Genomic DNA, 7,766 nt, shown 5'->3' with positions numbered 1-7,766 from the left:
CCAAAAAGCCTTTCCTGATTGCTGTGTCCATAATTAAGTTACATGTCCTTTACGAGCTTCCCCCCACAGCAGTGCTATACTGAGATGGTCTCTTTTGTTTGCCTTCCTAATTTGTTTGCCTTCCTACAATGAGTTCCTTGAGAGCATTGACTGGATTCAATTTGTCTCTGTCTTCAGGGTCTGATTGGAGGAATTAATTTCATGGCATCTTCATGTCCCTCAAATACCCTCTGGCTGAAGTGCTAAGAACTTGTTCCAGTTCCTCAGGAGAAGGCAAAGCCACCTTACCTTTAGGGCATCTTAAAATAGCCCAGACTGTTCATACAGAAAACCTTCTTCCAATCTCAGGAATATGTAACAGTTTAAGGATAAGGCATTTTTTAAAAGAGTAATAAGGTAATATTGTACCTCTTAATATTAATCCATTTTATGCTATCTCATCAACTACAGGTACTGGATTACTTTGCTTATTGTCATTGTTTCTTATGTACTATTATGGGCCAGACACCTTCACTCTCACACAATTATCTTACTGAAGAGGAAAATAGAGTACAGTACTTGTTAAGAGCACAGACTCTGGAGCAAGCCAATATGCCTTGGTTTTACTCCCAACTCCATACTTACTAGCTGTATGATCTTGGAAAAGTTATGTGACATTTCTGTGTCTCAGTTTATTTATTTATAAAGTTTGCATGAAAGTTGTACTTACCTCACAGAGTTCCAGATTCATTGAGTTACTATATATGTGTATATATACATTTTATATATATATATATATATATATATATATATAAATATAAAATATGCCGTAATGTCTATGTATTAGAACAGGACTTGGCATGATATGTTATATAAGTATTAACTATTATTATAAAATCTTCCTGCCAATTCTGCAAGCTAGATATTATTATTCCTATTTTACAATGAGGAAACTGAAGCTTAGATGAGTGAATTTCCCCAGGTTATAGAACTAACTTAATTCCCGGGTCTGGTAACTGATCCAGATACCATACTTTGGGTGCACATTTTCTTGTCTTTAACCTTTCTGCCACTCTCTGCCAGGGAAGGGTAGGAGAAAGGAAAAAGTGGCAGCTAGCTTGGAAGTCACTCCAGTCAGACTGTTGGGGCCTGTCTCCACTGTATCTTTCTGTAGCGGGTCATTTGTCCATGTTCTTCTACTCATGCATCTACCATGGACATGGCGGGGGGGGGGGGGGGTGGTAAAATTCCACTTCCCCAGGCATCCCAGCCTATCATTTACTACTCACTGTCCTAGCCCTTTTCTAGGAGGTCATATGCATGTAAATAATTTATTCTTTAACAAATTTTTTATTTTTCCGGTACGCAGGCCTCTCACTGTTGTGGCCTCTCCCGTTGCGGAGCACAGGCTCCGGACGCGCAGGCCCAGCGGCCATGGCTCACGGGCCCAGCCGCTCCGCGGCATGTGGGATGTTCCCGCACCGGCGCACGAGCCCGTGTCCCCTGCATCGGCAGGCGGACTCTCAACCACTGCGCCACTAGGGAAGCCCATCCTTAACAAATATTAAATAATGAGACTTTGCAAAGCCCTTCTTAAACCTGCAATTTTATGGGTGGCAAATTTCCTGACTAATGATAACTCTTTTACTCTCCATTCTTTCCACTGGATAATGTACCCAGTAAATCTCTCTCCTTTGTGTCATGTCATATGCTGGACACTGAGGACACAGAAATAAATAAGACCTAGTCCCTGTCCTCAAGGTGCTCAAGTCTTTGTGGGGAAAAGGTAGACAACAGCAAAAGTCTATGATCAGTACTCATAAAAAGAAGCATGGCACCTACCAGAGCACAGAAGAGGCATCTAGCCCCTTTGAGCGGTGAGAGCAGGCTTCCTAGAAGAGGTACAACTTAACCTGGTCTTTGAAAGACAAATAAGAATTACCTAAATTAAGAGGGGGGGGAAGTACTCTAGGTATAGAGAAACATGCATGCAAAGGCACTGGAGCATGAAACCAGATGACATGTTTAGGGTCAACAAATCATTTGGGATGAGGCAAAAAGAGTATGTATGGGAGGGGAAGAGGCAAAGCTGACAAGGCAGGCTGGGCCAGATTACACCAGGGCCTGTGGGCAAAGGTAAGGAACTTATACTTCATCTTTAATGCTATGTGACCTTTGGTTATAACTCTCTCCCTGCACAACTGTTTTTTTATTTTTGAGAGCATTTGTTTATTTTTAGAAGTCCAGAACAATTTACCCATTCATTCATTTATTCACTTATCAACATGTACTGAGCACCTACTTGTATCAATTTGTATGTAGAGACAGGAGGCCTCAGGAATTGACTTTTGGGACACAGCTTGAAATCTTGTGAGGGTTTGTATTTTTTATTGTATTTATTTATTTTTGTAAAGTACATAATTTTATTTTGTACATTTACTTTTTTATTTTACTTTTCTAATTGAAGTATAGTTGATTTACAATGTTGTGTTAGTTTCTGGTGTACAGCAAAGTGATTCAGTTATACATATTCTTTTTCATATTCTTTTCCATTATGGTTTATTACAGGATATTGAATATAGTTCCCAGTGCTATATAGTAGGACCTTGTTGTTTATCTATTTTTATATATAATCGTTTATGTCTGCGAAGGCCAAACTCCCAATTTATCCCTCCCCCACCCCCTTTCCCCTTTGGGCACTGTAAATTTTTCTGTCTGTGAGTCTGTTTCTGTTTTGAAAATAAGTTCATTTGTGTGATATTTGATCTTTTTTTTTTTTTAGGCCTCACTGCGAGATATGCAGGATCTTATTTCCCCGACCAGAGATTGAACCTGTGCCCCCTGCATTGGGAGCATGGAGTCTTAACCACTGGACTTCCAGGGAAGTCCCTTGTGTCATATTTTAGATTCCACATATAAGTGATATCATATGGTATTTGTCTTTCTCTTTCTGGCTTACTTCACTTAGTATGATAATCCATGTTGCTGCAAATGGCATTATTTCATTCTTTTTAATGGCTGAGTAAGTAATATTTCATTGTGTAAATATACTACATCTTCTTAATCCATTCAGCTGTCAATGGACATTTAGGTTGCTTCCATGTCTTGGTTATTGTAAATAGCGCTGCAATGAACACTGGGGTGCATGTATCTTTATGAATTACAGTTTTCTCCAGATATATGCCTAGGAGTGGGACTGCTGAATCATATGGCAAATCTATTTTTAGTTTTTTAAGGAACCTCCATTCTGTTTTCCACAGTGGCTGCACCAATTTACATTCCAACCAACAGTATAGGAGGGTTCCCTTTTCTTGTGAGCATTTTTATTTTTTTATTTTTTATTTTTAATTTATTTATTTATTTATTTTTGGCTGTGTTGGGTCTTCGTCGCTGCGCGTGGGCTTTCTCTAGTTGCATCGAGCAGGGGCTGTTCTTCGTTGCTGTGCACGGGCTTCTCATTGTGGTGGCTTCTCTTGTTGCGAAGCATGGGCTCTCGGCACTCGGGCTTCAGCGGTTGTGGCATGCAGGCTCAGTAGTTGTGGCTCGTGGGCTCTAGAGTGCAGGCTCAATAGTTGTGGCACACATGCCCAGTTACTCCATGGTATGTGGGATCCTCCCAGACCAGGGCTCGAACCCGTGTCCCCTGCATTGGCAGGCGGATTCCCAACCGCTGTGCCACCAGAGAAGCCCTTGTGAGCATTTTCAGAAGGCACTAAATCTCAGCCCAGAGCTGAAATGATTTACTCTGAAACCTGATTCCTTCCCTACCCTTGGTGTTGCAACCCGTTGGGTCACTTGGACTTCCCTGAACATGCTGCAGTGAACCAGGTCATGGGGCACGTTGTGGGAATGACTTCTATCGCAACCGCTGAACCAGTCAGCCTGGGTGGTGAATGAGTGCCTGCTGTGCTCATGCACATGGAGCCTCATGAGCGCGATGGAACAGGAAGAGACTATCAAGTCCCTGCTCTCTGGAGTTTCACAGTCTAAAAATGCAGAAAGTTAGACCTGGAAGACACATTAGAGATCATTAGTCATATGGGATAAATTGAGCTCTTACAAAGTGCCTGACTCTGTGTTGGGACCTGAAAGCTGGTTTCTACCCTTAAGGAGCTCGCAGTCTGGTAAAACAAGTAATGTAAAAATAGATAATGACCACAGTGCTTCAGGAGGTAGATATCTCAGCTGGCTAACCATGCTCACTGTCAACCAGTGTCCTAAATAAGTACCAGGGGTGTCAGTCTGAGCTGCTGTCAAGAGGCTGGAGAGAAGTGGGAAGGGCAGCTCACACTGAGAAAATAGCCTGAGGAGTTCAGAGCAGAGGAACGTGGATCAGAGTGATTCGTTTGTCTAGCACCTGTGGGGAAGTATTAAGTGGAGTGGTCAGCAGCAGCCAGATGAGAGGACCTTAACTGCTGAGCTAAGGATGTGGGCAATGTGGAGCCATTGGTTTCCAACGTGGGGGGTGACACAGTTAGATCTGCCTTTTAGAAAATGTCCCTTTCATTGTAGGGCTCCAGTGTACTCATCTGTAAAATGAGGGAGTTGAAGATGATCTTCAAAATCTTTTCAATGCGTAGGTCCTATGAGTCTGATTTAGAGCAGTGCTTCTCAAACTTTATTGTGCATTTGAATCACCTGGGGATGTTAAAAATGAAGATTCCGGTTTAGTTGGTGTGGCTGGGGTCCAAGAGTCTGCATTTCTACCAAGATCTCAAATGGTGTCAATGCTGCAGATCACACTTTCAGTATCAAGGATTAGGAGTTGTTTCCAACCTATAATCTATAAATTGTAGATTATCTGATTTGAAATAGTATCTTATTTAATTTTTACAGTGTTTTAAGGTTTGCAAAGAGATATACACTATCTCCTTTACTGCTTTCAGCAGTTCTTCTTGAGAGATATGATAAGGAGACAACACATTCACGGTTGTGTGAGACATCCTTAAAACTTAGGTACCGGGCCTCCCTGGTGGCGCAGTGGTTAAGAGTCCGCCTGCCGATGCAGGGGATACGGGTTCGTGCCCCGGTCTGGGAGGATCCCATATGCCGCGGAGCGGCTGGGCCCGTGAGCCATGGCCGCTGGGCCTGCGCATCCGGAGCCTGTGCTCTGCAACGGGAGAGGCCACAACAGTGAGAGGCCCGCATACCGCAAAAAGAAAAAAAAAAAAAAAAAAAAAAAAAAAAACTTAGGTACCAAAGTTAGTCTGTCTTCTTCCAGCATTGTGGTGGGGTAGGGATTGTAAGCCCCATTTTACAGATGGAGAGACTGGGGATCTGAAAAGAAAATGGATTTAGCTAAGACCAAACACTATAGAAGTGGCAGAACCGGAATTATAATTGAAGCCTCCTGACTCTTATTTCAGTGCTATTTCCAATATATTTCTGTGCTTCTCCTGGCATCCACTCATTCACTCTATACAGATTTATCATAGAACAACTACATTTCAGACCCATCACAACATGTTAATGTGGAAAGAATTCCCTTTCAATAACTGGGCCAAGTGAAATATACAAATATAGGGAGAGAGGAAGGTTTATGTAGGGTATGGCTTACTGGTGAGCCGTCAACTCTAAAGGATTATAAAAGAAACCCATTCAGACAAGAGAGATATCATTAATCTCTGACTTTCGTACATACATTTATCAAATATTTACCAAGCCCTACTCAGCTCCAGGTCCTATGTTAGATTTTTTTTTTAATTTTAACATCTTTATTGGAGTATAATTGCTTTGCAATGGTGTGTTAGTTTCTGAGAAATATGGAACGCTTCATGAATTTGCGTGTCATCCTTGCACAAGGGCCGTGTTAATTTTCTCTGTATCATTCCTGTTTTAGTATATGTGCTACCAAGGCGAGCACCCTATGTTAGATTTTGATGACATAGGCATGAATCAGACAATTCTTAGGAGTTCACAATTTAGTCTAATAGAGCATTTCACTGCTTACAAGCAATTTCTCCATCATTTATAATAGCTGCCATTTGCTGAATGCTTAATATGTGCCCATGTTGTACGAAGCTTTATACATTATTATAATTATATTAATTAATCCTCAAAGTCTCGTTAGAATGTACATTACATGAGGTTGGAATTTTTCGTCTGTTTTGTTCACTGTTGTACCTCTAGAACCTAGAAGAATGATTGTCACATAATAGGCACTCAAAAAAAATTTGTTGAATGAATAAATAAACAACACTGTTATGTAGATAGAACCATTACCTCCATTTCCCAGATGAGTAAACTAAGGAGCATGTAGGTGAAATGCTTTGCTTGAGGACTCCCAAATACTAACAGGCAGAACAAAGACACTTTTAGAAGAACCCATAACTGCCCAACTCCAAACCCAAGAGTCTTACCCTTTGTATACTGGTGGTTCTCAAACTTTAGCATGTATCAGAATCACCTGGAGAGTTTGTTAAAACATAGATTGCTGGGCCCCAAAGTTTCTGATTCAGCAGATCTGGAGTAGGGTTGGAGAATATTCATTTCTAACAAATTCCCAGGTGATTCTGATGCTGATGGTCCAGGGATCATACTTTGAAAACCACTAAGTTACCAAACTGCCTCCCAATTTCTCATTTATTCTTAAGGTAGAGTAGAGATTAACATCCCATGGCAGAGAGGAAAATAAGGCCAGGTAAGTCCAAGGTCTTACAGCAAGTGTGGGATTCCAAGGTTAGTGTGATTCTAAAGTCCTTATCGTTCTTGATAAACCTTGCTGCTTCAGATGATGCTTTACAGGCATGAGACACAGAGGAAGCCAGAGGCAGAGAAGAGTGAAGGTATTTGTTAGGAGGAGGTGAAGGTAAATTTGGAAAGTTTACCATCCAATTTACTGTCCTGAAGGAGGGGTCTGTGGCTCTGTCATTAACTTGCTGTGTACTCTGGGCCAAACCCCTTCCTCTCTCTGGACCTCCCTCCTTCTTTTCCTCTATAAAGCAGGGCCTTCTCCAGCTTGCAGCACAGCCTGGGACCCTCAAAGACAGGCAGGGAAGTAGAGGTTGCATGAAGCCTGTCTCTGATCGCTTGTGCTGGCTCCAGGCAGGTCATGCGGGGACTTTATGATATGCAACCACCGCTGCTGAAACGGGAGTCTGAGCAGGACTGGCACCTGGCACGGCCTTTTCCTGTGTTGGGTGGGAGAGATGCAGGGAGAGCAGCTGCAGGCTAGGCCGGCACGGGCTGGGGGGATTGACTGGCAACAGCAAGAAGGGCAGGGCGTCTCCACGGCTAACCCACCCAATGCTGAGGGTCCCCAGGGGACCTACAGAGGACAGAACTAGTGCTCCCGGAACAACCCCAAGAAAGCGTAATCATCCTGAACCTCCTGCCACCCACAGTTACATGGGCTGCTGACTGCCGGCTCAGCTTAGACAGCAGCGCCAATCCCAGGCCTTCAAAGTGACCTCACAGCAGATGTGATTGGTCCTCTCTCAGCACCGGGAGCGTCCTGTCAGCTCACTGTCAACTGCCCTCTGGGGGAGAACTGGTGGGTTGTGTGACCTTGAAGAAATCACTTTACTTCTCTGAACCTCGTTTATAAAATGGATATATTAATACCTATCCTGAAAAGACCCATAAGACAGTGAACATGTCCAGAAAAGACATCATCTCCATAAAATTTTCTTTTATTGTTTTCTTCTGCTTACAAAAGTAACATTATAAAAATAAAGATAGAATACAAACACTGGAAGTTCCTTGTGCACTATTTCCTCCCTTTCTCCCAGCTCAAAGTTAACTATTAACAGTTCAGTGTATTTTCTCTCAGGTTTTTTTTTCTATGA

The 7,766-nt window shown here is 42.5% G+C and overlaps 1 non-coding gene across 1 annotated transcript; it reads right to left on the bottom strand.

The window, feature by feature from the left end:
* Nucleotides 1–5,735: 5,735 nt before the first annotated feature.
* Nucleotides 5,736–5,842, bottom strand: LOC132484712 (U6 spliceosomal RNA). Its single transcript, XR_009531272.1, has one exon. It is a non-coding gene; the product is annotated as a U6 spliceosomal RNA (small nuclear RNA).
* Between the last annotated feature and the right edge of the window lie 1,924 nt (nucleotides 5,843–7,766).

The sequence above is a fragment of the Mesoplodon densirostris genome, chromosome 2 (assembly GCF_025265405.1).
Source record: "Mesoplodon densirostris isolate mMesDen1 chromosome 2, mMesDen1 primary haplotype, whole genome shotgun sequence".
Lineage (NCBI taxonomy): Eukaryota > Metazoa > Chordata > Mammalia > Artiodactyla > Ziphiidae > Mesoplodon > Mesoplodon densirostris.
This window is presented reverse-complemented; position numbering and strand designations above follow the sequence as displayed.